This window comes from Phyllostomus discolor, chromosome 11 (genome assembly GCF_004126475.2).
Source record: "Phyllostomus discolor isolate MPI-MPIP mPhyDis1 chromosome 11, mPhyDis1.pri.v3, whole genome shotgun sequence".
NCBI classification, from domain to species: domain Eukaryota; kingdom Metazoa; phylum Chordata; class Mammalia; order Chiroptera; family Phyllostomidae; genus Phyllostomus; species Phyllostomus discolor.
The window spans coordinates 68,289,697-68,313,218 of NC_040913.2; the positions used below are offsets into that span (position 1 = coordinate 68,289,697).

Consider the following 23,522-nt stretch of genomic DNA (forward strand, 5'->3'; position numbering starts at 1 on the left):
GCAAACCAACCAAGAAGAAGTTGGCTAAGAATTATGACTTGATAGAGTGCTATACAACCACTAAAAAAAAAGAAACGAGAGAAATGTACCCTGACAGAAGTCAGAGACAAGATGATGACTGCGAGATCACAACTACACAGGGTCCGGTCCCTTTTTATTACACAATCTTTCACTACAAAATCCTAAGCATGCAAGTCTGTAACATAACAATATCACACTCAAGCACACCATATGACATTTTAGGTGAAATGTTCAAATTAAAACTATAAATCATTACACCGATATTATTACCCTACAATCACACTCAAGTAGGCGTTACTTCTGTTGGACCCTGTCTTTGAACAGATAAACACATGAACATGTGTGTAGGGGGATAAGAAAAATATGAAGAGTTCGGTTGGATTGGTAAGCAGAATTACGGTAGAAATTTTTAAGTTAGGTTTACATAATAACCTTTTTACAATGAGAAAATTGTATTTAATTTTAGACACATCATTTTCCAAATAATTACCATTACCCACAGCCCACAGAAGGAATGTTTCTGCCATGTGTAGGGGTCTGCTAAAGTGTGCCAACCAAAGAATCTTTCCTCAAAACTGATCACATTTTTATTCAATCAGGAATCCCATTCAGCGAAACAAGGCACAGAAGAGCCAGGCATCCCATTTACTCTAATTGTCCTAAATTTGAGCACCTGTCCCAATGCTCTCTGGAATTCTTAGAAGTCCCTTATTTGAAAGAAAAACCACAAAGGCAACTGTGAAAATGGTTCACATTGTGATTCTGAATTCCTACCACCTTCCTCTTCGTTGCTTTAGGTAACTGACAAAAATCAGGAGCGCCTATCTTCTCCGCTAGGATTAATTAAAAGTAATGAAGGAGAAATCCCAAAACACAAAGCTGACCTCGTCCCATCAAGGAGTCATTCGGACCCAGGCATTACCCACACTGGTCCCCACCCTCTAATTTAATGAGACATCTTTCCTGTGTCTGAGCAGCAAATGACCGTTCACTTTAGGAGAGAGGAATGTGAGGAGTTTCATCAGCAACCAGACAGCCACCTCAAAGAGGGAACTTTCTGACACCTTTTCTACCCTTTGGAACAGAAATGACCGGCAGCAGTTAGGAGGCCCGTGATTATGTTATGACGAACTCCTGAACCGAGAAGGTTATGATGAACTCCGTCACCCTACCGCAGACAGACTCCATGGGCAGGCCTCTCTTTGCTCTTGTACACTGATTTCAGACCTACCTTGTACAATTTTGAGCAATTTCTTGTAATAGCTCTACAATCACTTCATATCCCTAATGTGTAAAATTTCTCTTTCTGGAAAAGGAGCACATTCCTCCTGGAGTTACATGCTTGACAATCACAGGTCCTTAATTATCCTTCTCCCCATAGAGAAGCATGTTCATTTTTTGATATGTTTAGGGAGCTTCAGGCTAGTAAAAGAGGTACTCGGTGCCCTAATTTAAGTAGAGTCGGGAAGGCTCTCTGAGGAACTTTTACCTGCAGAGCCGAGAAGGATGAGAGGCTAGGGAAGGACAGAAACATCCATCTAAGCAGAAGGGGGGGGGGGTCACATGCAAAGGCCTCAAAGTATGAAAGAACTAGGCTCCTCTAGTAACTGAGAGGTGGCCGATGAGGCCACAGAACAGCAGGCAAACAGGCAAGTGTGAGGCTGACCAGAGCACAGCACAGCAGGATGTGACCCTGGAGGGGAGGCAGGGGCCAAACACACAGGGTCTACAGGTCAAGGAAAGGTCTGATGCGAAGGCTCAAAGGGTTTTAAACAGGCAGTGGTTGCTTAACATTTTTTAAAGATCATTTGTACTTTAAAAGATTACAAGATTGTTATGGGGGAAAGGACTGGAGAGAATCAAGAGGAAGCAGGGACATCAGTTAGGAGTCCACATGAGAGAGTACGGAAGCTCGGAGCAGGAAATGGCCATGGAAACAGAAGTGGATGAATTTGAAATACATTTTGTAGGGAGGATCTACATTAATGTTCTGATAAAGGGGATTTAAGGAATGAAGGGAAGGAAGAAATGAAGGACCAATATAAGAAATAACTACTAACCACCTGCTCCAGGCCAGGCATTGTCCCCATGAGATGCACGGGCTCTCTCATTTAGAGATCCCTCTTGGGTAGGCACTGCTAACGTCCCAGTCTCGCCAGTGGAGAACAGGAGACAACCAGTGAGTAAACAAAGTATCCAAAGTTACACAGCCTGTAAATTGCGGATCCCAGATTCGTATCTTGAATCCAGAACCCACGACCCAGAGAATGACTCCCAGGAACCTGGCTGAGCAGTTGGGAACATGGATTAAGAAGGGAGAGAGAGAAGGAAAATCAGGAATAGCATGAATTTGGACTTCCAGGTGGTTTCCCAATGGCTCAGTAAAAGGGAAAAAAATTCCAAAGAAAAATCCATTACTACGGTGCTGGGGGCGGGAAAAGGTGCAACTGACAAAGCACCAGTTTTAAGAAATTTCAGGAACATAATTTTCTAGTGTATAGTCTCAACCTAAAGCCTGAGAAGGATTCTCTGAAGGAAGATTTCCCTTATGCCAAGGTTTTTAACCTCAGTTCTATGGGGATCTGTCTGTAGAACTCTGGAATTCTTAAGTTAGACGGGGAAAAACAATTCATCTTTACTTTCACTCACCTTAAGCTAAAACTTAGTATTTTTTCCCAATATAAATGTATGCAACAAACCACTGTTTTATCTCTAACGTCATCACCAGCAGAAATCATAGCCACTTTCATATCACCTAACAGTGACTGCAGGTATTCTGAACTATCATTTGCACTCATACCTACTTTGAAATGACAGTACCCACCAATAAAGGTTTATTACCAGACCCACCAATAAACCTTATTATTGGATAAAAAACACAATATATTACCACATCACAAATTCGTGAAATATGCTGGTAGCCAACATAGTTTGTTTTCTTGCAGCTCCATGTACATTACTGTATGCACTTAAAAAGCATTATTCCGACGAGAGGCCCAGAGCGTTACCAGGCTACCAAAGGGGCCACACACAACAGAAGATTAAGAGACTATTCAGGAGCATCGGGCCTCACGCTGCAGGTCAGGGCCTGTTAGTCGCTTGGGTGATCAGCTGTGCGGGTCATGACCCGATTTTTACATAAGTTTATACACACGCACACATAACAATAAAACTGAAAAGACCAGAATAAACAGCACATGGCAAGATAAACACTGTTTTCTAAAACTAAGTTTGTGTGTGTTTGTGTGTACATTAGGTCATGACATAAATGTATTTCTCCCCATGAGTCATGATCAAACTGTTGGAAACCCACTGCTCTGCAGTGGTTCTCAAAGTCTTGGCATAAGAGGGCATCACCTACAGGGCCTGTTACAGTACATGCAGGGGGCTGGCCCAGGGTTTCTGATTCGTGGGTATGGGCGGTTTGGCCTGAGAATTTGCATCTTCTAGCAATTTTGCAGGTGATGCTGATGCTGCTGGTTCAGAGACCAAAATCTGTGACCACTGCTCTAGACCAATGTTTTCCATACTATACTGTGTATATGAGTCACCTGGGAATCTTATTAAACTATAGACTGAGCAGGTCGGGGGTAGGGCCAGACACTCTGCATTCCTACAAAGTTCCCAGGTGATGCTGGTCCACAGAGCATCCTTGTGCTGAGGCATGAAGGTGAAGCAGCATCCAAAGCATATTCATACTCTCAGAAAAGAGAAACTTTTAGGGGATGCTCTAACCAGGAGTAAAATATACTAAAGGGCTCTGCTCTAATAAGTATTCCATACTATGGCAATTGTAGGGGACCCTAATTGTGATTCAGGACCACTCAAAGCATTAACATTCTCCAACTTGCCTAGTGAAAGAAAATGCATTCTGCTCAAGTGAATTATTCTTAAAGCTGCGAGCCCCACTGATGTACCCTCTCCTCATGCCAAGGGTTATAAATCTTCACCCATCTCTTATGATTTTTGCAAAATCCTATTTGAAGCAGCTTAATAGAAGACCCATATAATTCAGCACTACTTTTTCCTTCTATATTACTAATTGAACAAAATATGTTCTTTGGTTTTTATCACACTTTAGAACATAAATATCATTAATAAATATGGGATATGAAGTAACATTAGCAAATGGATTGGCAGACGATCCAGATTTAAATCCCAGCTGGGACTTCCACTCAATCACATACTAATGTTTAGCCTTTGGATGTTAGCTTTCCTATTGATAAGCAGTGTTATCCAAATTTATCATAAGGTCCCTTCTAACTCAGAAGCACAAAGACTCTTCACACTTCTGAGCCATCTGCACAGATATTTCATTAAGGAGGAATAACACCAATCTTTCCCTTGTGCTAAAATTACAGTGACATGATCACCAAAACATGCCTGCCCTTAAAGAGCATGTCAACCATTACATGAATAGGAGAGCCCCAGCCAGATAGCTCAGTTGGTTGGACCATTATCCTGTACACCAAGGTTGCAGGTTCAATTCCCAGTCGGGGCACATAATTAGGTTGTGGTTTCAATCCCCAATCAGGGCATATACAGGAGGCAACTGATCAATGTTTCTGTTTCACATCAATGTTTTTCTCTCTCTCTTCCTCTTTCTCCAAAATTACTAAATATATCCTTGGGTGAGGATTAAAAAAATGGACAGGACATATAAAATCTTGCCCTTACATTTTACATGAATTTGCGCTTGCATTATCCAACTCTCAATATGTTACTGGTCATAATTACCCATTTTTAGAGAAACAAAAAATGCTATTGATGTAAAATAATTCTTTTTAGCTACAAAAAAAAAAAGAGAAAGGAGAAAGCTGCGAGCAAACATTAAAAGAAATACAGTAGATTTGGGAGGGGAACAGCAGGGCCAGAGGAAGAGGTGGGGGAGACGGGGCTGAGAGCAGAGCGTGCAGACGGCAGCGCTCCTTCACTTCCTGTTCACTTCAGACTTAGTATGGTGTTCAGAGGATGTGAGCGCCTCCCACTCAGAGATGAGTAGGGGCTTTAGGACAGAGAAGATTAAAAACTAAAGGAAAGACTATAAAAATGTTTCACAACTCACTCAAAACCAGTGCTGGATTCCGGCATTCACACTCCACATCCTCTTCGACCCCATCCCACTCCGGGCCCTGGAAACAGGGCCTGGCACAGGCCACCTTCAGTGCAGGCAGGGACTAGCAGCTCAGTGCTAAGGCTACAAAAGGCCATGGTGTTACGGGCTGAAACGTGTACCCAAAATGTATATGTTGAAGTCCTAACCCCTCCAGCACCTTTGATGTGACTTGCTATCTGGAGACCAGGGCTACTGGTTCATAAGGATGGACCCTAATGCAGTACGACTGGTGTCCTTATAAATAAGAGGAGGTGATTAGGACACAGACACACAGAAGAAGATCAGGTAAACAAACAGGAAGAAGGTGACCATCTGCAAGCCAAGGAGAGAAGCTTCGGAAGAAACAAGGCCTACAGACATCTTGATCTTGGACTCCAGATCTGTGAGAAAGTTATTTTTGCACTGGCTGAGTTACCCCGTCCAGTGGCAGTTTACTGTAGCAGTCCAGCAAAGTAGTATGTTGGGGAAGGCTGCAAGAGTTAGGCGCAAACAGGGAGTTGGTTAAGATCACAGGTAATTCAAGTCCTGTTAAAAGGGAACAGAACTCCTGGCTGGCATAGCTCAGTGGATTGAGCTCGGGCCGCAAACCAAAGTGTCACAGGTTCGATTCCCAGTCAGGGTACCTACCTGGGTTGCAGGCCACAACCCCCAGCAGCCGCACATTGATGTTTCTCTCTCTCTCTCCCTCCCTCCCTCTCTCCCTCTCTCCCTTCCTTCCCTCTCTAAATAAATAAAATCTTAAAAAAAAAAGGGAACAGAACTGATCCAAGTCACACCACAGAATACTCCAAGGCCAGCAAAGGGGGAGAGGAGGGCAAAAAAGAGTAGCCTTGGTAAAAAGGAAGGGGTCTTATCAAGCAGTTAGATCCCTAGATCCCTGCCTCTATCTACTTCATTAGCTAGCTGCACCTCCCCCACCCAGGCACAAGAATAAAGATGTATTCACTGGGGAGACTTTCCAAAGAACATCTGTGGCCTGGGGGACACCAGGCCCAATTGACACAGGATGCCTCAGTGGACACGGGGACCTGCTGGTTGGAGGTTGAGATGCTTAGACTTCCCTCACCTGACCTATGGAATGCACCCTAGATGATACCTTGCCAGCAAGAGATCTGAAGAACTTTCTCTGCAGAATGCAACCAGCCCAAGATGACCTACATAATTAAATCAAGGACACACAAATAAACAGCCTAATCAGGTCCTCCTACAGTGAAGCTCAGAACTTCCAACTGGCTACTTAGACCCCACTATTACAGTATAACCCTTAACTTCCATGACTATGATGTGTTCTAAAAACTGCAGGGCAGTTAGTAGAATGTTCTTCAGCTGGGATTTGCCATTACATTTCCTCACAAGTAAATTCAGACTATGAATCTTTGACAGGAATATCACAGAAGTGACAGTGTTCTCTTTGCATCCTCTTCAGAGGCACATGACTGCAATCTGTCCCCTTGCTGAGCACAGTCACTTTGAGTTGCCCTGCTTCCCCAGTGTCAGCTTCAACTGTTTCTCTGTGTCTTTAACTAGTTGGCCAGTGCAAGCTCTTTCTAGCTGGCTTTGTGTCTTTCTGACATGTCCCCATTATTCTCTGAGCCCTTCTTTACTTCCTGGTACAGGAAGATGTTCAGGCTTCTTCTTTCTGGCATCAGCCATTTCTTTAAAATAAAATAAAATAAAATAAAATAAAATAAAATAAAATAAAAATAAAATAAAATAAAGTCTTAGTCCCTTGTAGTAAATAATGTTGTTTAGGATTTAGATACAAAAACTAGACATTGGGAGGTCACATGTGCTCATTTTTATTTGTAGGGGGGAGGTGGGGAGGTAACTGCTCATAGACCAACTCAAGGGACAGAGCTGGAGAATTTAAAAAGACACACCCCCTCGCACATGTGCACTTGCTGTACGCGGAATGAGGGCCTCCCCAGGTGTCCACATCCTAATCACTAAAACCTGTGAATGCTGTTTTACGTGGCAGACATTGAAGATGTGATTAAGTTTCTTGATATGAGATTACCCTGATTACCTGGGTGGGACAAAAGCTGAGACAGAAAGAAAGAAAGTCAGAGGGAAGCTGAGTGAGAGAAGAGACACGACTGCTGTTGGATGGAGAAAGGGGCCGGGAGCTGAGGGATGCAAGGACAGAAGCTCTAGTGGCTGGTTCTCTCCTAGAGCTCCAGAGGCAGCACTGCCCCCCACAGGCATCATGACTTTAGCCTCCAACACCCATGCGGACAGCTGGCGGCCAGGACTAGAGGGAGTAACATACTTCTGTTGTTTTAATCCGCCAAGTGTGTGGTACTTTGTTACAGCAGCCCCAGGGAACTAATACACACACACACACACACACACACACAGACATTTATATTCAAATGTATATGCACTTTTATATCTAAGTTTACTTCTATATCGATCTAATAAGAACTCCATGAGTTCACGTGAATATCTTTTTCCATAAGGGTGCTTCTGCTGCTCTCAAGCATAAACAAGTGAGATTTTAGTGAAATGATCACAAAATTTAATGACTGGTTGTTATTCCACCTGTACTATTCCTTGTTGTTGCAGTTCATCCAAATATACTTTGCTGTAAAAATTTTTTTTAAAAGAAATACACTTTGCTCTTCCACTATAATTTAAAAGACTGAATCGCTGAGAAACAAACAAAACCATTGATTCCTTCAGGCTATGGAGAGAGAGACTAGAATCCTGTCATGTGTAGCATTTTTCCCTCTAAAAACATATTTGACCCATGCCTGCACACAAGTGGAAAGAACGCCGGTGTGTGAGAAGAAGGGGTCAGCCCATGTGATTTACAGCCCCCTACAAGCAGCCCCTTCTCCCTTGACAAGCTAACTGGACAGATATTCCAAAGGCCAGTCACAGCCCCAAGTACAATAGGGACAGAAAGCCTCAAGAGTAGAAAGAGGTCAAAAACAGCCAGAAGGCAAATGGGGTGACAGAAAGACCAAATCTTTAACTTTTAAAGGTTAGAAACAGCACGGAAACCAAAGGGCAGAGCAGGCAGTGGGACGACAAGGCCAAGGAAAAGGCAACGGGAAACAGACTCCACGAGTCAGGTCAGCCCCTCTCTGTTCACTATCCAGCCCTGCTGCCAGGCTGTTCCAACCGTGTGAGCACAGAGACAAGAGCTGAATTCACGGCCTTTTAAAAAGCCCCTGGAGGTCCATTCTCATCTTCCTACCAGATGCTGTCTGTTCACTCGGCCCATTTCCCGAAAGTGCACTCCCCTGGGACAGGGCAAGCCCAGGGCTCTGCGGCTGCTCCAGGCGTGGAGTTGGGTCAGTGAGCCAGCCTCCTGGGGGTGGCAGGGGCTCCAGAGCAGAGACCCCAGTTACCAGCTGCCTCCCAGTGCCGTCCATGCATGTGAAGTCAGAAGGAAGGACATACAAGCAAGTCTTTGGCTGATTCCAAGGCAATATGCATCTTGGGAGACATTTTCGTTGTCTTCTGATCAAACGGGAAGATTTTATCTCCCTTCTAGGAACTGTGCCTGCCCTGGGCAAAGCTCTGAATTCACAATACAATATGACTAATTACAAATGATGAGAGCGGCTTTCTTTCTTTCTTTTTTTTCTTTTTAGATTTTTTAAATTTATTTTCAGAGAGGGAAGGGAGGGAGAAAGAGAGAGAGAGAGAGAGGGAGAGAGAGAGAGAGAGAGAGAGAGAGAGAGAGAGAGAGAGGGAGAGAGAGAGAGAGAGAAACATCAATGTGTGGTTGCTGGGGGTCATGGCCTGCGACCCAGGCATGTACCTGTGACACTTTGGTTCACAGGCCACGCTCAATCCACTGAGCTACGCCAGCCAGGGCGTTTTATTTTTATTTTTATTTTTAAGTTTTATTTTTTTGGAGACTGATATAGAAAGTTAGGGGGTCAGAAAGTAGGACAATAAATATTCCTTTGTAACAAAGCCCCCATAAAACAAATGTAAGACAAAGGGATTCAGTCTTCCTCAAAGCTCCTTCACTATGGCACTAAGTCACTAAAATGTTAAAGAGCTTCAAAGAAAGCATTTAAAAAAAGATTAGCAACCAGCCCTGACTGGTGTGGCTCCGTGGGTTGGGCTTCAGCCTGCAATGCCAAAGGTTGCAGGTTCGATTCCTGGTCAGGGCACAAGCCTGGGTTGTGGGCTTGGTCCCTGGTCGCGGTGCGTGTCAGAAGCAACTGATTGATGTTTCTCTCTCACATCGATGTTTCTCTCCCTTTCTCCCTCCCTTCTCTCTAAATATAAATAATTAAAAAATTAAAATAAAAAGAAAATTACCATTCAAACAGTATTAGTTCACAACATCCTCTGCCTTACCCCCATTTGACAATCGGTAAGGACAGATGGGTGGGCCCTGTGGCAGCAACCACACAGACCCAGGGATTCAGGTCTGATTTGAGTCTGTCTACTACCTGCCTTTTCGCTGTCCTCAGGCTTTGGATCTACATGCTTCCGACAGTGTTAAACTCATACATGAAGTAGACAATATAAAGAACCTGATTTTAAAATGAAAACACATTTTTAAGCCTCTGAACACAGCTTCCTTGCTGCAGACACTGGGTTCTTACTCAGGAGGCAGGAGCTCCCCACACGCAGGGCGCCCTGAGGATTGATTTACATCAGGCAGCATGGAGGAAGACAAAGACCACAGAGAATTGGAGAGTCGGCTGGCACAGTCAGGGTCCCTCTGAGGAAGTCAGCCGGACTCTGACTCAGTGACATGCACAAACGCTCCTCTGTGGGTTCGGAAAAGAGGTAGAAGGTTAGGTACGAAGAAAACTGCAAAACAAGTACCACGCAAAGCAGAGACTACGGGCTCACAGTGTTCATACAAATTTTTGCTGAGTACTTATAAACTCAGCAACCTCAAAAGAGCCTTGAGACCTTGGCAGAAATACCACAAAGAAATTACATAAACTAAGGATCAGCCTGATTCTTCTAAATATGTAAGCTTTGCAAAATACAAAAGCATCTTTAGTTATTTCAAAGGTTCTAGTAACTTCTGAAACAAAATTAATTAAATCCACTCTCATTTTTTGAAAGCACGTCCTCTGGCACCTTGACAAGAAGAAAAAGTATGTGTTAAAAGTGAATTCAAGGTGGGTATTGTGAGAGGTGAGTGTCTTCTTAACTTGGTCGTCCATGTCTTTATTTCCCTCATCTTGAAAGTCGGTCCCAGGTGGCTGCGATGTATTTTAGTGACACATGTAATACAAGGGCTGGCTCTCACAAATAAGACATGCTAGAGATTTTTCTTGATTATGGTTAAGAAAATCACCCTTAATTTTCTTCTCCTCCAAGGAGGAATATGAGTAATTAAATAAATTAACCCAACATTCTTTTCTAGCCATAAAGTATTTAGCCAACCTGCCTGCAGGGAGAAAAAAGGGACTCTGGACAAGCACAGACATTCTGAAACTCATAAAATCCAGGCTATAATTTAAGCTAAAATAACACATGAAATATAAGGAATAATAAAATCATTGTACTCCTTTGTATAAGAAAATACACCATCCGCCTAAATGTCACCAAAGCAAAATAGCTCCACCCCAGCATGTGCCCCTCTGAAAAACGCCCAGTGATCGTGAGTTTGTGCCACAAAGAAAACCAGGAGAGCCCGGTCGCCCCTGGTTCCGCAGCATCCAGGACATAAATCCTGCCCAGACGACACCAAGCTCCTCAGCCCCGGCTGTCGGCAGATGCCTGTTACGAAGAAACGTGCGTGCGTGGAGGTAGAAGGGTCCATAAAACACACATCTGTCACTTGAAGACAAGAAAGGGCACCGAAGAGAACACGTGGTCCTGGAGACTGAGACTTAACAAAGGACTCCAAGTCAATTCTCAGACAATAACACTATCCATGGTCTACATGAAATTTTTTTTATTTTAATTTAAAATGACAGAGAAAAGTGAAATATATTATGTGGATCCTTAGTACCCCTGTTAATAACCAGTAAAGTCATTTCTTCAAAATGTCCTGACAAGGCAAGATGTATTCATTGCCCGATTTTTCACTGACAATTTCTCAGTGTCCAGCATCAGCAAAGTCTTGAAGGAAGGTCTATTGGTGAAATACATACACAAACTGACAAGCAGTCTGGATTTTGGTTTTCCAAAAATCTCCATTCTTTAAACGGAAGCACTGTTAGGACGCTCACACAGCTGCAATACTAAAAGGTTCCTGTTTCACAGAGACACAAACTATTATTCACTTGTAAGCCAAAAGGAGTAAGCTTCTTGGAAACAAACTGCTTACATCAACATGTTAAAAGTAAAGAATGCTTTCAGGACTTTCAGGTCCTATGTGGTCAACTACCTCATCAGAGACCTCAGGTTATTGGCTGGTGCCTGACAGAGTTGTCAGCCTCACCCACTGAGGCAGGGGATCCAAGAATTGTCTTGTTCTGACTCATACTTGAGAAAGGTAACATAAGAGTGAAACATTCTAGAGCAGTATTTCTTTTTTTTAAAATCCTCAGCTGAGAATGATTTTTCACTGCTTTTAGAGAGAAAGAAAGGAAGGGAGAGAGAAACATCAATGAGAGAAAGAAACATCAGTGAGAAAGAGGAACATCAATTGGTTGCCTTCTTGTACATGTCCCCACCGGGCAATCGAACCTGCAACCTGGGCATGTGCCCTGACTGAGAATCAAACCCACAACCCTTCAGTCTACAGGACGATGCTCCAACCCACTGAGTCACAGGGGCCAGGGCTAAAGTAGTGTTTCTTCTGGTCCAGGCACAAACTGCAACAGAGTACCCAGGATGTTTGTGGATAAGCTATAGCTTGCTGAGCTACTCAAGTCCACAGAACCCAATTCCCAGAAGTGGTGCAGGAGAACCTGACTTTTTACCCAACACCTCGATCTGATCCTTAGGAAGTTACTGTCCCGGAGCTCCGTGGGGGATACCACTGAGTCCTCAAAAAGCACTAGGAACAGCAGGACAGCTGGGAGCAAGAAATAAAGCCCACACCTCTGAGGCCACCACCACCATCCCTACAACACAGACTACAACCACAGAACACCCGGAAAAATGTACTGGTAGGCTTTCTGGCTTACTGTGGATATTTTACAACTGATATTAAAGTTGTCAGTTGCTATTGACGATGGCTCTGTATCTCTGCAGTGAGTAAGACAATGCTATTAGCCTCAAAGGTGCATTTGAAGCCAAGCAATGCAAGAACTATGGGGGAGCTCCCCTTGCTACACAGGGCAGGTCTCCCTCACAGACGTTGGATTCCAACAGACAATGCACAAGCTAGAGAACAATGAGTGAATGCAAAGTACCTTTGTTCTTGAATACAGAACATTGAAGAATAAATAATTCACGAGATTTCTTCACTTTCAGTTTTAATGACATTTACACACATCTACATACCACACAGTCTCTGAGCACCAGAAATTATGAGGGTTAGAGGCTTGTTCTATTTTTACATCCACACTGGGAATATAAAAATAATATGATGAACTATATTTTTAGGTTGCGTTCAAATCATTGTCAGTGCTTTACTAAGTACTATTAATAGTTAATTCTAAGAATGCTTGTTTGGACTTGTTGGAAACCTAGAAACTCACTTTGTTTCTGTGGAAAAACAAAAGCAGAGTTCCAAATAATAAAATTACGAATTAGTGTCTAAGATTCACATATGAAAGGCAGAGGTTGCCTATACATTTTATTTAAACATATGATAAAATCCGGTTAACTGAGGTTGATAACTCACATCAATTCATGAACCAAGACCGCAGATGTGAGTCTGATTACAGATTCCTAATTTCCTTGGGGGGAAAGGAGAACAAATCATCTATACAAGAAAAACATGAATTAAAAATATAAGGAAGTGGTGGTATTATCAGCGTGATACTCCCCTTATTTGGAACACGAATCCAACACACACATATTCAGAACAGAGGAAACAGATTTGCAGAGTGGCCAAAGTAGGCAATTTTAAAAGTTCATGCAATTGAATATACATATTTTGTTCAGGAGAGCCTCTTGGGGTTCTTCTATATGGAGAATTTTGGTAAATTTTGTAATTTTCTAACTCTCGTTAAGACTCCAGTTTCTTAGGGAGGAGGGCCAAGGGGAAAAGACACGACCAAAAATCGGTAATGACAACCACAAGTCTAACACAGACAAATGGTAAAAGACAACATAAACCAGGACAAAAGACAAGCACAGGTGCAGAGTGTGTGTGACATATTTAAGCATCCAGCATACTGCAAATTCCAACTGGTAAATGAGAAAAAGACAAACCAAAAGGAAAATAATCTGAGAAATGTCAATACAAATGACAGACAGACTTGGGTGTTCAACCTCACCAACCATCAGTTTTTGTTTTAATACACACTAAAACAAAAGTTACCATTTTTACTCCATCATATTGGCAAGATTTAAATGTATGAAAATAATGTAATTTCCCCATCTGGAAGCAACAACAGTCTGACTTCCAAAGGCTTTTGAAGGAATAAAAGAAAGTAACAGAGCCCAGAACATGATAAATGTTCAACAGACGTTAGCTGTAGCCGTCATCACTGTCATTGTCGTCATCATCATCATCACTACATTTGTATTTCTTCTTCTTTTTCATCATCATCATCATCATCATCACTACATTTGTATTTCTCCAGGGGTGGGCAAAAGTAGGTTTCCAGTTGTTACAAAAAAGAATGCGATAATAAATAAATAATAATACAAAAATAAACTGTGTCTCGCATACCCACAACTGTAAACCTAACTTTCGCTCATCCTGTATATTTTTCCATTTACATCTCTCATTCAGCTACAAGCTCCTGATGTACAGGAATTGAGTATATATTTTTAAATACATTTTACTCAATAATGTTATTGACATTTTCATTTCAGTAGTATATATAACAGTCTACTGTATGAGTGTAAAATAATTTAAATTTATCAATTTCTTACTATTACAAATAGAATTGTAGTGATTAACTTTCTACACATTTCTTTACATTCTTTTCTGACTATTAATTTAGAAAAATCTCCTAGAAATGGGGTTTGGGGGCAAAGGAAATGCACACTTCAAAGTCCTGACAGGTGCGGCTGAGCTGCCCTCGGGGAGCCAGCAGGGGGCAAGAACCACCTTTCCAATCCTGTCTGAACCCCTACCCAGGTCACCGTTCTTAGCACATTTTAGACACGTAATAAATTGGACGAATGGGAGGAAGGAAAGAAGGGGTAAGAAAATGGTGTCATCTGAGGAAAGGCAGGCCAGGGGGAGTGCAAAACAGGTCAGAAAACGACAGCTAGCCCCGCAGGCAGGACACAGGGGAGGGCTGAGAAGAGTGGGACAGACGAGTGCTTCTCAGGCTGCAGCAGTGGGCATACCAAGTGCTTGGGGATCTCACTAAATTCTAGTTCATGCTCAACAGAGCTGGGGCGGGGCCTGAGACTCTGCATTTCTTAAAAAAAAAGCTCCCAGGTGATGCTGTTGATGTTGGTCCATGGATTGTGGTTTAAACAGTGAGGAAGCAGATGATTACAGAAGAGGCAGATTAGCACTGAAGAGTTTTCAAATGTCAGGCTAAAGTTTGAACTTTGGTATTCAATCATTTTAGTAGTCAGTTTAATGCAGGGGTCTATGAGAAGTTTCTGAGCAAGGGAGACCTGATTACTGGAGAAAAACTCAGCTAAGGAAAACTCATGCCACATTACCAACCACGTCTTTCTTAGGGGATGGTCAGTTTTGTTTGTCACTCCAGTCTTTCCTCAGCTTTGGTTAATACTGTTTACAAGTGTGAGGCTATGCTGGCAAAGTACCAGTGTTTTACACATATCCCTCTCTAGACTACATATGATTGTTAATAATGGAAGAGTCAATTAACAGATTAAAAACAAAAGGATTGAAAGTGTTGTACTTCTGTACTGCCCTACCCTCAAGCTCCTTGGGCCCATTCAGCTGAGGCCATACCCCACAGCTCCTGGTCACTGCTTTATCACTGTTTGTGGGAGTAGCCAGGGGTCCAGTTAGAGGTCCTGTGTATAAAAATGACGCAGGGGTAACCAAGTGCTAAGTCTCCCCCATGACACTCCCCTCCCCCACCGCCATGACTACAATGACAACAACTACTCCAGATTCAGCCGAGATGAGTGTCAGTTCTTGGAGCACATGTCAATCACCTCAACACGCCTAAGCTTCCAACTGGAGAAGTGAGTCAGGGAAGGGCAGTCCAAGGTCAGAACGGCCTAGCCAGAGCCCAGGTCCCCAAGAGCTAATTCCACATCATCCATTCATCTCTGTCCTCCCCATTCATCATCAGCACTGGAAAGCTGACAGAGGCAGAAGGCAGCATGTGCTGAATTTCTTTCTGCTACTCCATCATGGCCTGGAGCGGGAAGGCTGCAGAGAGGAGGCAGGACTACGCTAGGTAGGCTGCACTCAGTACCGACCCTGGCATTTCTGCAAACCTCCTCTCATCTGTACAGTCATGTTTCAGAGCACAGCACTTTCCAAGGCTCTCGTGAGGCCCTCTGGCAGGAAATGACTGCTTGGCCAAGCTTACAAGATAGATCACTGAGTTAATAATGATGCACTCATATGTGGGGAGCAGTGTGGGTGCAACCCGCATGACTGAGAAACCTATGCTGAGCCTTAGAGGAATGAGTCTTACGCCAAGACATTCAGACGCTTGCCACGGCCCAGCGCACTTGTACAGTGTTGGAGTGTACAGACACAACCCAACTGGAAAACAACTGGGCTTTTTTATTAAAATTTTAAAGGTGTTTACCGTTTTAACAACTCTACTTGCAGAGATTTATTCCAAAAAAACTACAAGCCAAAGAGGGTGGTAAAATGATGTTCAGCAAAATATGAAAAACAGCTTAAATGTCTATCAACAGGGGTCTAGTTGACTGTACTGGAATATAATGCAGTACAATAGAGATATTAAGAAAAGAATGAGGAAGACTTTATGTGCTGTACTAGAACTATCTCCAAGCTATATTAATAAGGAAAAAGAGGAAGGTGGGAGACAGTATGCAGAATATGTAATTATTGATGGAAGAGGCGGAGTGGGATAGACTGCCTCTGGTAATGGACTGCCACGGGAACTGGGTTTCTGAGATTAGAGAAAGACTTCCGTTTTATAGCTCCTAACCTTTTGTTCATTTGCATGTATGTTTGTATCACACACCATGTATTATTATTTCCAATTCTGAGGTGATTTGGTTTTGTTACTTTTTAAAGGTTTCTGAGTGCACGAGAATTCAAGGAGTTACAGAAAGCACTGATACACTTTCCCATGAAGAGAAACTGCAGGGCAATCTCACCAAACTCAATGTAAAAACCCTGAACAAGAAATTAGCAAAGTGAATTTAACAATATATTAAAAAGACAAATCCATCATGACCAAGCTGGCTTTATCCCAACACAAAGCTGTTTTAATTTTAGAACCCAATTAATGGAATTTACCACATTGACAAATGCAAGGAAAATCCTATGTGATTATCAGAATATATACAGAAAATTATTTGGTAAAATTCAACATCAATTTATTATTTCTAAAAAAAGCCTTAGCAAACTAGGTACAGATAGAAACTTCTAGAATCTGATACAGTCTTAACGGTGAAGTTCTCCTACATATCCTATAAGCAAACAATACAAAGGAGTTTAGGAGTGGCTTTTACCTCTTTTATGAAAGATAACCCCTAAAATATCCTCCATATGATTTCAGGATATTTCATGTGGTAATACATTTCAGAACTTCCAAAGCCAGAAGTTTCAGGAATCCCAAGTGAAGCCCTGAATCTACTGTATATTGACAGTACTATATTCTATAGTACTATCGGATTCAAGTACTAAAATAAGACTCTACACACTTAGCGTTTAAAAAAACTCCAACGGGTCCTCAGCCTACAAAATAAAGTCCACGCTCCACAGTCCTGAACAGTGTGGCTGCATTCTCCTGTTCCAGCTTTTATCTCTCATTGTTCCACTAAACCAACCAACAGGATGCCTCTACTCAGTGTTTAACGCTGATGAGTGCCACCAGCCTTGTCCTCCACCCTCTTCTCCAAGCTCACAAACAGCTGAGAGAGAAATGAGAGTCAAGTCATCACCTTCATGACTGACACAGCTGCTTAGAAAAAGTGGCTAGAGATCTCTGCCAAGAACTGACAGACTTCCCCAGCCAGCCACTGGCACGGCTAGATAACCCCGGGCCACCCTGGCAGGGCCTGACTCCAAACAGAGAGGCCCAGCGAGCGCTGAGCGGAGGGTCTTCATTCTGTCTGCCCAGTTCACCACAGGACAGGCTGTTCCTTTTCTCAAGGTGGCCCCTCTGACCAGAAACCTGAGGCCAGGCCAGCATAGGCTGCCTCACTAATAGCCAGCTCTTTTATCTTCAAGACACAGCACAAGTCCCAGCCCTGACCTGAGACCATCCTATCCCAGGCAACATTTATCATGTTATCCTTTCCTTGGAATTCCCACCGCCCTGGATGCCTGTGCTACAACAGTATCTCTTATACATACTGATGGGCAGTCTATCAAGATAAAATAGACTCTAGGTCCTCTGATCCTAGGGCTGTTTTATCTTTCTTTGAATTTTCATCATTTAGATGCATGCCCTGAAAAAAGACAACACCCAACTATCCATTGATTTCTGAGGAATTATTAATGTCGGAATGTGAAATGTAGTCTTTGATAGGTAAGAAGGAATCCTAATTGAGGTGGAAATATGATCAAGAGATGTTTTCTGAAGATTAATAGTAAATGGCATATCTGGTTAGACTATAAGATACAAGAAAAAAGATAAAAGAAAGAAAACTATAGTTATTAGATATAATTTGGAAAAGAGTTCTTTGAATGTCAGAATAATAAATTAAAAAAGAAATCATTAAAAATAAAGGAAAGCTGTCCAACAAAGATGACTGAATAAAATCATGAAAACACATTAGGAGATGTATCAGGGTTGCCACAGGTCACCAGGTGATGACAAGCTGATACTTCCATGATATTACTAAGACAACTGGGCTGTTATAAATGGGAGACACTAAGGCATTTCTGGACCCTTTCTATGTGTAACCAACAGATCCCAATTAGGTCCTTATGAGAGTTTTAGATCTACCTAAAAAGAATAATGACAGTGACTCAAAGAGCTGAAAAGGAGACTTCTGGAGGGAATGAAAACGTTTAGGGCAAATATAAAAAATTTTTTCTGAGGGGTAAGCATACTTGTGAAACACTAGAAATTAAAGAGAATATAGCAGACATTTTACAACTCCACTGAACAATGGAGGAATTCAGCAACAGAGAAATTTTAGCTAAACATGAAGGAGAAACATGCTAAACATAAGCATCGTTAATGGAGCAATAGGAGAAAAAATATTATTTTTTAAATTAGTTAATTCAGTACTTGGGAGTCCACACAATGGGACAGCAATACAGAACACAGAAAAGGTTACAATTTAAGCTATCTAAAGACGAAGACAACAACAAAAGAAGAGCCATAAAAATTAAATATATGCACAAGGTATTTGTAGATATAAATACTCCTCTAAAGAGGTCTTTAAAATTGCCATCGAGGTATTTTATTTGTCCTGAGTCAACCGGCATGATAAATCAGGCATCTGTCTGACAAGAGCATCTCTGAGTCCTGGCACAGAGTGCATCCCTGCTCCCAGCACTCAGGGCTCACTACTTCGAGCCCACGTAGACCTCACCTACATTCTGGATGACACCATGGAAAATCTACCACACTTGCATTTTGCAGAAATTTTGTATTAGTCTCAAAATGAAGATACTGTCAACTATGATTCTTAAAACTATGTAATACCTATCAGGAATGCCCTTAAAATTTTTTCTCCAACATTAAAAAGTTTAGAAACCTTTGGTTTGCTTTAAAGTTAGGAATTTTTGACACTACAGACACAAACGAAAAGAACTGGGGTCAGGGGCGGGGATAATGTTAATGTGGGAAAAATGACAAACCACATTGCTAATGCATCTCCAGTGAAATGTCTTTTTTTACTGGGTAAAAGGATTTGTTTTAGGTTGAGATTGGAACAACGCTGGAGTTATTCCAGTATTCCAGCTGATGCCTGGATCCTTGCACGGTGCCCTCAAACACCTCCAAATGCTGAGGAACTGACCAGCCTAGACAGCTCCTGACAGTTTCTTAAAGATATTTTTCTTAATGATGTATGATTACAAACTATGAGCCAGTTATATATCCTATCATCTTTTTCTTTCTAAGCACTTGAGATCTAGGTTCTATTGTTGCTCCTAGCTGGAAGATAAGGAGACAGAGAAAGACAAGGTCACATCAAGCGACCTGCGGAGCCAAGATTTGCCATGATTTTTGGACAAATCCTGCTTGGATATCATACATATTCCTACACATTAAAAACCACAAAGAACTTGACCTTCTTAATTTTCACTTCTAAAATGAAAAATTTCTTTCAAAACTTTCCTCATGCCCATACCAGATTCTCTAAGGTTTCTGTGTCTATAGATTCCCAGTTTATGAACTTCAGGGTTTTTCTCCCTTACTTTACACATACCTAACTAGCATAAAAATTCAGAGCATCAAGACAAATTCAATTCTCTTTTTTTCAAAATTCCTCAGAAGGGCAAGCTGAAACCATCAAAATGTTTCAAAATTAGAACCAATGATTCGTTCCTTGTATTTATCTTGCCCAGGAATCTCTGTTCTACACATGGCTGGGAACAAATAAGAATGGGGTGACAGAAAATGAGTGAACAGTAACAGTGTTTCAGGTTTAAACAAGTATTACAAGTACTACGAAATTAATGAAATAACAATATTTTAAGGTTTTGCTTATATTGCTAAAATAAAGAAGCCACCTTATTGCAACAGGAAGCAAATCCATTACTGGAAAAATAGGAGCTGGCCCACGAGACGGACCCATACATTCTAGCGTTCCATACACACAACATTTGCATGTTACCTCTCTTGAACATTAGTACCTGCTTCTCGTGATTTAGCCTCAATAAGCAGGCCTACTTTACATACAGAGAAAAGTTTAAAAAATATGGAATTTATGCATTTCAGCACTTTCTACAAAAAAAGTAGTAACTCAGTAGGAAGACAGCACATATATATGCATAGTTTCTACCTGTATATGCCTGTATTTATAGGCAAAATCCCTCAATTAAAATAAGTCCTAAGAAATATAATTTTCTAATTCAAATAAATAACTCTTGTTATATTGCACAAGACTAACGCTTTACTCCTTAAAGCCTGAAGCATTCTTTTACTGCAAGGACTGGACCACCTCAGAACTAATTCACAGTCCAGGCACTGACTGTCCCCTTACACTGGTACCTTGTGGGCAACCAACCACTCTTAACTTCTCTGTGTGCAGCAAGGTCTCCTTGATCTCAAAGCAGCCAAACTGCCCAGTGGTTCAGGGCAGGCTGTTTTTGCTCAGAGAGGCACAAAAGACTCCTGTGTCTACAAACACACTCCGCTCAGCGCCAGTGGTCTCCATTTTACATCCAAGACACCCCTTTTGCATATTTTAAAGTTCAAAGAAAACGTAACATTACAAACAAAGTGACATGGATTTCTACATTGGGCTATAGGACAGAACTATTATTACAACTAGTGTGCCTTTTAGGTAATTTTTTTCAGCCCTAAAATGTTTTTTAAAAATCCCAGCCCTCAAGTGTTTAAAACAGACTCTAAAAAACAATTTGCATGACCAATTTCTTCTTCATGGAAGCTCAACTCATAAAAAGGTTCATTCATGTCAAAAAGCTATTTTTAAGTGCGCCTAACTCACTGCTTAACATCCACTAACAAGTAAGCATTATACTTCAGTGGAATTTTAAAAGTTTAAAAGTGTATTTCTCCCAGCTCATTTCCACCTCCCCCAATTCTGCCATCCTGAATATCAACATTATTTTAAACTTTGCTGTTTCTATTAACAGTAGCTTCATTCATTGGTCATTGCAATCAGCCTTCTGAACGCTCTGACATCTGACTTTCAGTTCAGTTATACCAGTCAGGTTTTGGCTACCTCAACAAGTATGATCACGTCCTGCCAAAGCCCAAGGGAAGCTTCTCCAACTGAAATTGGAAGGAGACTGACCTATGGACAGGAAGCTATGCCCTCCGGGAGCTGGCATTCCTCGTGGGCCATTCACGAAGGGACGACAGGGTCCACTGGCCAGGCTCTGCTCTCTCTCACCCCACCACCCCCTCCTTGGAGGGTGACAGCATGAGCCACATCCCCTGGTGAACATGCACGTCAGGTTGCCAGGATGACAATTCAGTACTCAAGTAGGGCACAAGGTTTAAACTGTGCTCCTAAAACTTACAGCCATGTGTTATCTACAGACTCGAGGCTGCAAAATGCAGGTAAGAGGTCCACAGAGAAGTTGTCTGTTCTGACAGGCTGTGGTCAGTTTGCGGGATTCCCGGACGGGTGGTAATGCAAACATGAGAAGCCAGCAGGACAACTTCATTTTGAAGGACATCGTCACACCTACCAAACGGACCTCCAGCTTAATCAGGCACTTTACTGTTTAAAGCGACATGTGAACAAAGCAAATGGAAGCTTCATAGCAGAGTAAAACCCATGCCTGGGTGAAACTCCTGGTAATACACTGTACTATGCCATGTATAATGCACACTTGTTTGCCCAAATTGAGGGGAAAATAAGGATGCGCATTGTACATGGGTAGTACCTGAAATACTTTGTATCTGTTCTTGTGTTTTATAATTATTTGTTACATAAAATTTCTTGTACCACAGTAGGTTCAAAAGTAAATGCTAAAATTCCTTTATAATACAAAAAATAAGTATCTAAATAAATAATTGAATTAAATTAAAACAAAAGATTTCTTTTCCTGAAAGTTTGGGCCAAAAACGTGGGTGCGTATTATACACTACAAAATGTGGTAACACTTACTGTCTTCCATGCCCATTTCTTCCAGTGAGTCGAGGGCGTATTAGTAGCACGATCTCATTAATCCTCACAAAACTTGGGAGGGAAATGAGCAGCAAGAATTTTAACCTCCCTTTTTGAAATAAAGAAAAATGTGCTGCACAACGTTCCGCAGGGTTATAGCTGGCGCACAGTCCTGTTGTCGGGGAAGCAGCTGACAGAGTGAAGAGTGGAATACTCCAGGCTATTTTAAAGGAAATCTTCTCACCGAGACAAGACGGATTTAATTAAGCGGCTGTATATTATGTGCTTTCCGAACGGACTGCCAGTCTACTTCTCACAAACTTTTCACACTCTCCACTATACCATCAAGGCAGTTTTTAAAAAGGCATATCTCCCCAGGCACCTTAACTTCCCATAGTGCCCTACAACTGTGCTTCTCAGTTGAGTGGATCTCCAAATCCTCAGGGTCCCGCAGCACCTCGCCAAGGGGTATACAAGTCTCAGAACCAACGGGAACATTTTTCAGAGCTCAGTTTGAACAGATCATTTAAAATCATAAAAATCTGATTTTTATATTAAAATAAATATATGTTTGAAATGGAATGCAAACTTGGCATGAAGTTTTCAAAGGAGTAATAAGAGAAATAAGGCCCACACAGCATGCTGTCCAGGGCATGCATGCCCCCAGGAAGGACTGGGAAGGGGCAGAAGAGATGTGACTGGTATTTTGCTTTTAGGTGGCTCAGGAAAAATGTTTGAGAAGCTCTGAGAAACAGAACTAAGATGTTAAGAGAAAAAAAAATTATTCCAATCTACTCACCTGGCAGATGGACATATATCTTTCCATGAATGCTTTCCTCTTAAGACTCTGAAAAGTTAGAGTGGGATTCTACTTCTGATCTACAAAACTCGAGTACGATTACCAGCGGTAAAATGTCATATCCATGTTAAACCTAGACAACATCTGAAGCTACTCGATTTGTTCATTTAACCATTTCAGAATGCCTAACACCTACCAGGTTCACCCTGCTGACACCATTTAATGAAGGGCACGGCTCTCCTCTGACTCTCAGGACAGCGTTCTTTTTACTATTTCCACTGGGAAATTAGAAAACATGGAAAGGCAAGTGACCACATGTGTCGGGAGTGGTTTCTTCACACTCACTAAAAATACCCACTCACATGATCAAGTCAGTAAGCAAAGATGACGGCACATAAAAGTAACAGGCGGGTTTTCATGAAAACCAACTGACTGGGCAAACACAGGCTTCTCCCAACGCTTCCTTCCAAATGCACACAACTAGGGCTAGGTATCGAGGGTCCACTTATATATTCCTGGGAGCTATGAGGGAATTGTTTTCAACATCCAGGAAATTTGGTAAGAGACTAGTGAGGGATCTGAACCTAAAGTGCCAAAACTAAATGGGTGACCCTACTGAGCAACTAACTGTGCACCTATGACCACGAGAGACATTCACTTCCACTCCTTAGGACAGCTCTA

General features: G+C 42.0%; 1 protein-coding gene across 2 annotated transcripts in view; it reads right to left on the reverse strand.

Annotated features, from left to right (window-relative positions):
• Window positions 1-23,522, reverse strand: part of PSD3 (pleckstrin and Sec7 domain containing 3) — a 536,273-nt gene that overhangs the window by 321,782 nt on the left and 190,969 nt on the right. The window lies entirely within an intron of this gene.